The sequence below is a fragment of the Manis javanica genome, chromosome 8, assembly GCF_040802235.1.
Source record: "Manis javanica isolate MJ-LG chromosome 8, MJ_LKY, whole genome shotgun sequence".
Classification (NCBI taxonomy): domain Eukaryota; kingdom Metazoa; phylum Chordata; class Mammalia; order Pholidota; family Manidae; genus Manis; species Manis javanica.
Window position 1 is genome coordinate 90601064 of NC_133163.1, and position 6300 is coordinate 90607363.

Sequence of the window (6300 nt, forward strand, 5' to 3'; positions counted from 1 at the left end):
CCCACTGATGCCTGAGCAGTGCTGAGCCTGCATGCTGTGTGTGGCCAGTTAGCACAGTACTGGTGGCCCAGACTGCAGCTTGGCAACCTCTCCGGGGCTGTCTCTGCTGGAAGGAGCTGGTCCTGGCTCTTGTGGGTTCATTGAGGTTGTGGGAAGATGGCAAAAGAGCCACAGGTGACTCTTACCCTCTGCTTTTGGTTTCAGAAGACTAAATTTAGAGGTCGGTGGCTATGGCTGACAGCCTGTAGGAGATGGAGCCACCTCACCTTGGGGAATGCAATTGGGGATGCTACCAGAAATCTTTCCAAATGCAGAGGAAGTTGGTTCTGGTCATAAAGACAGCCCTGGTGTTGGTAGGAAGGAATGGGAAAGACACAGGTAAAGAGGCTGGCTGCTACTCCAGACCCAGCAAAGGAGGGCATCCAGCCTGACAAGGCCAGTGTGGGCACACTGCAGCTGAGTGGACAGAATACAGACATGGGCACCACATATTACGGGCTCCACATGGGAGACCGGTGTGCAAACAGGTTGCAGGACTAGATTCAAACTCTGAAATAGGGCAAACTGCAGGAATGTCTGGATGGGGGCATGATGAAGTACATTCATAATTGCTAATGTTTTGCATTTGCTATGGGTCAGGCACTATTCTAAGTACTTTTCATGTTTTAAGAAACTGTAGAGCCAGGATTCCTACTCAGGAAGTCTGGCTAAAGAGTTTGTATCCTTAACTACTACACTATGGAAATGTAAGAGTAAAGGTTTTAGAACCTACAAAGGGTTAGACCTCTATTTAACCTTTATGCTAACTACCCTACTAGAAAAAGCAAAGGTTTGGAGCCACTCCAAGCCTGTGTGATCTTGAGCAGTTACTTAGACTCTCTAGGTTTCAGTTTCTTTATTCGGTTGTAAATTTGAGATAATATTTACCTCATAGGGTTGTTGGGGATTAAATAAACTGTACTGAATGCCTATCCATGCCTTCTGTAAGATAACCACAGCTTGGAGTCTCTCAAGATCCTGCCCATTCCAGATCTGGGTTTCCTCATCATCCCAAGAGTCTGGAGATCTGGGTTCAAGGAACTACAGTAGGTACACCCCCATACTTCTAGCCCACAGCCTCCAGGGTTCCTCAGGGATGGGTCCCCCTTAATATACTTTCCCTTGATATCTAAGCAAACGTCATGACAGCAGTGACTCTAAGGAAAAGCTAAGGTCCCAAGTGAACCACACCCAGATTATCACAGACATTTCATGCTTCTTGGAATGGTCCTCCCTTCTCCATTAATTTGTTTATTCAGTTATTTACCAGTCATTTACTCTTCAGTTTATCAAACATTATTAGGCACCTCTATTTGCCAGGCATTATGCCATATTCTTGGGAGTAGTCACCTAGAGGAGCCCATGGACTCTGGACTATGTTTAATTTCCCCTTCATCTTCAACCCAGGTTGATGGATCTTGGAAGGTGCTCAGTAAACATTGGAACCTGGGGCAGTAATGAAGGTGCTAACAGAGATGGCCTGTGAGAATGTAACAAGGCTTTCCAAGTAGGTCCAAGCAGGGCAGACATTCCAAGGGCCTGGACCATGACACTCATCCATGTCATTGTGGCCACAATACAAGGATCACAAACCTGAAAACCTTCATGGATCAGGCAGGCCTCATAAATGCCCTAAGAGGGCAAGGTAAGCCATGGCAAATAGGAGCATGCCTGCCCCTTAAAGATGGTGTTTCCTACTTGGCACCAGCCTATTGTTACAAGTGGAAATGTGAGCCAAGGTAGCCAGATCTGATTTTTTAAGGAACTGGAAGTTGGGTTTTTATTTCAAATCTCCAAAAATTTCAGCATTGGCTCCTAATTTTCATCTTTTTTGAAAGCCCTGTGAGACAAGAACTTGTCAAATAGAACTTGTCTGCCTTCTGAATTCTGCTGAAAGGATGTCAGTTTGGGACCCCTGAGTAGGTCTCTGGGAGGGGGAAAGATAGAGGGCTATGTGTCCAGGTTCTGAGGTTCCTAGAATGGTCCTATAATGCTGTCCTTCCTTTGGTCCAGAGATGTGCTACACACACAGGGAGCCATAAAGAGGAAGTTGAAGTCATAGTCCTGCTCTCCAGGGGGCTATAGTCTTAGCACAGAGATCCAGATAAAGCAGCAGATGGTCAGGAAAACAGTATGGAGCCCCTGGGAATTCAGAGCATCAGGGAGCAAGGTGGATTGGAGCTTTGGAAAACCTTTCTAGAAAGTAAGGCCTGACACTCTGAGGATGAGGATTCTGGAGGCAGAGTCCAGCAAGCTCCAGGAACAAACATGAATGGGTACAACCTATACTGAAGACCCCAAAGAAAAGCCCCAGAGAGTTTGCTTCCAGATGTCATGGGAAAGGGCTTGCTGGAAAGGGCAGGACTGTAGTATGAGGCTTTGCTGACATCCCCAACATGTTATCTTACTCGACCTGGCAATCCTGACTGTGGTCGTGGTCAGTACGGGCAGGTAAGCAGGGCATGGCTGTCCAGGCTCACAGAAAGCAGTGTTGGGTGCTGTGACCAGGACTCCCGTCCCTGACCTGAGCCAGACAGTCAGTTATAAGCCTTCTTATGTGACTTGGGACAAGCATTAACTGCTCTAAACCTTGGTTTTCTAATCTGAAATGGCAATAGTAATTGTGCCTACCTCCTGGGATTGCACTGAAAGCAAAACCAGCTTCTGAACCGTTAAGCGCTCATTCTGACACCAGCCTCAGGGCCCCAGTAAGGGACCTTTGCCTACAACTCATTTTATCAGCTCTGTCCACTACCTGAGGATTCTAATCCCAAACTGGGTGGGGAAAGAGCACCTGGAGGGCAAAACTGGTCCCCATGACTTCTTTCTTGTTGCTGTTCCAGGAAAGGCATTGATTCTGGGAGGGCAGGACTGCCGAGAAGGGGAAAGGGAGGAAATGGAGGCACTGGGCCCTCCCCATCCCTTCCTCAGGGAGAGAGAAGGTAGAGCACCTGCTTACCTGAGGAAGCAGCGCTGAGAGAGGTCTCTTCCCTATGGATGGACCCTTGCCATCGAACCCCCACCTGGGAGGGAGAGCGGAGACATCCCTCAGGGAAGCCAGCGCTGGGTGGAAACTGAGGTGCAACACTCTCCCTGCATGAACACCTCAGTGTTCTGCAAAATTACCTCCCCAGTTCTGTCAGGCACAGATCTGCCAGGTCCTTCCTTCCCTTAAAATCCTCGTGTCCCCCAATGTCTTTAGGATGAAGCTCCTTGGCAGGGCTTGCCAAGCCTGGGTGGCCCTAGCCCCCTCTGCCGCCTCAGCCCGTTTCACAGCTCTGCGCCTTTGCTGAAGCGGACCCCCGCCTGGGGCGTCCTCAACTCTTTCTAACCGATGGCCGGACTGCGTGAAGAATGCCTTTTCCTTCATAAAGACTGCTCACGTTTTAGCTCTTTCTCGAACGTTCTCGTACCTCACTCCAGACCCACACCAGGGCAGACCTTGCCTTGGCACCTTTACCTTTGCTTCCTCAGCAGCCATTGCATATTGCTGTCGCAAAATTATGTTTATCACGCTGTTTTCTGTCTGTTTGTCCCTCTACTCCCAACATATCCCAGCTCCCGACTGGAAGCTTCTTGAGAGCAGAACAATTCGGTTCCTCGTGGAACTCAAGGGCCAGCCCTTTTGCCCGGGATATTCTGGCCACTCCACAAAGGATGGGTGGGTGCTGGAAGACCCTGGGCAGCAGCTAGGGCTGCTTCTCTAGAGCCCGCGGGGGTGGGGGCGGGGTGAGGCTGGTGGACACCCTCTGCGGTAGGCTCCCGCCGAGCCAGCCCACCGGCCCGCGCCCCGCCCTTGGAGCCCGTGCCCACCGGGCCAGGTGATCTCGAACCTTCTCCTTCTCACACCCCGACAACAAACAACGCTCGCGCTTTCCCTCCGGAGAAAGGAGGTGGGGCCTGACCTCAGCCGGAGGCTGCTGCAGCTGCCGGAGGGGGTGGAGGGGGTAGGGCTCGGAGCTCCAGTCCTCGGGGGAGCCTCTTCTCTAGGGAGTGGCAGGGGTGGGGGCCTCGGCGAGTTCCCGAGCGCCCGGGAAGCCCTCCCTCGGCAGCCTCGACCCTCCGTGGGCGAAAGGAGGAGGGGCAGAAGGGGCGGCTTCATTGAGTGCATGTTTCCGACTCTGCCCCACTCTAAGTCGGGAGTGCCCCCGGACATCCCCCTACCCCATTCGCGGCTACCATTCCTGGAACCCTGCAGCCCCAAGGGCAAGGTGAGACTAGGTGCCGACTAAGCAAGAGGGAGAGGATGCAGCTCTGCTGGGCTCCCGGGAACCGAGGTGTGCCCATCCCCCACCCCCTTGGCTGGTTGGGGGGAGGGCGCAGAGGGGTGGGATGGACCCCAGGGACAAGCCGACTACCACAGGAAAAAGCCTGAAATGGGGTGTACTCTGCAGTTGTTGGGGCTGTGGTGGAGGCGACTTGGATAAGGGGAATAGAGGGCACCCCAAGGGGAAGGCCAGAGGCCCCAAAGAGGGTAGGAGTGGAGAGTTGGGAGAGAAGAATGCAGAAACAGCTTTTCGAGGAGAGGCAGCCTGCAAAGACTTCCCCTGCCAGCAATCTGGAGGCTAGCACTGGACAGATGGGGGTTTTGGACACAACGCCATGGACGTGTGTTCCCCAAAGTGTGAGTGCGTGTAGACCCCCTTGTTTCTTCGTATGCAGAGACTGGGCCCGCACAGGCCCCATCTCACCTTGACCTCCTCTCTAGGCTTGTAGCAGTGGGTGACAGGAGAGGAGAGGTCGTGTTCTCTGCAAGGCACTCAACAGCTGGGTCCTTGGTGGCAGGAGGGGTCCTTTCCCTTCCAGTTCAGAGAGCACTTCTGCCTCCCCCATCCCTAGGGAAAGGGGCCCCAGCAGGTAAAGACCAAACAGACACTTCTGCACTCGCATTTGCTTGGTGTAATTTCTGGAGATCCCTTTAAGGAGGGGGTTCCGACCCCTTTAAGAAGTAGTGGGTCAGATAAAAGGACTATAAAAAGTCCAGGCTTTCTTTCTGCCCCCACCCCTAGGGGCTTCCTATGATGGGGGAGGGGGCAAGTGCTGCAGCCTTATTAGTTGGTGCCCTGGTGTCCCTTCCCCAAGGACATGTGCCTTCTAAGTTTGTCCGGTGGGCTGAGAGGCCAGGTGGCTCAGTAAGTGTTCTTGGAACTTAGAGTACAGGCACTCTAGCCGGGCGGGGAGCAGCTGCCCCACTCCCAGGAAAGATGGAACCAGGGTGTAGAAGGGAGGAAGGGGAAAGTAGTTACTTCCATCAATTCAAGGACTGCGCTGTGCCACTGGGGTGCCCTGCCCGGTGCCAGGTGGCTGGAACTGAGGCTGGGCGGTCTGCAGGGACTGCGGCTGGTGTGAGGGAGGTGCCTGGCTGCTGGACTGGAGATGACGGGGCAGCCAGTCTGTCCCGGCTGTCTGTCTGGTCGTACGTGGTGGGGGAGGGGTGTGCAGAGTGTTTTCCCTCAGCCCTGGATGTTTTCCTCTGCATCTCCCTCTCTCTTCTCCAGCTCCAAGAAAGTTAACCCTTCCTATGGGTCTGGAGGCGCCTGAGTAGAGGGAGACCCCAGCCTGGAGGCAGGGAGGGGGTGATTTGATAGATTCATTCCCTGATCTCCAGACTGAGCGACAAGCCCTTTTCAGTAAGGGGCTTCTGGGCTGCTAGGTGTGCAGGGGTAAGGAAAGGTGACTGGGCTCCAGGCATTAGCACAACTACCTTGGTTATGTGGGGTGGGGGCAGCACTCACTCAGGAAAGGTTAAAGGAGCTGAAGGAAGAAGTGGAGACCTTTCCAGGTGTGGAAAGGCTCTGGATTGGGAAGGAAAGCCCAGGTGAAAAGGTCCTGGGAAGTGGGAGAGGAGAGGCCAAAAGGCCCCTTGGGGGACTAGTGGAGTGTGCAGCCCCTGGCCTCTTCTTTGCTGGCTTTTTGACCAGAGCAGGGAACAGGGGTAGACCAGTGAGCTGGCACAGGAGCACCAAGTGCTTTTAGCCAGGCTGTATTTTCAAACCGTAGCCCCCTCAGAGCCTCCAGGGGCAAAGGAGACAGCTATCCACTTGCAGGAGGCTCTGAAAGTAGAATTCCTCCAGCAACTGGCCAGGCTGGGTAGGCTGGAATGGGTTCTCATGACCACTCTGCCTCCTCTCCCTTGTTTCCCTCCCACCAGGGCCCCAAACAAAGACAACTCTTCCCCCACCCCATCCCAGGGCCCTTGGATCTTTGCTCCTGGATGCTGGGGAAAAGTTCAGTCCTTCAACTTCACCCTGAAACCACAGG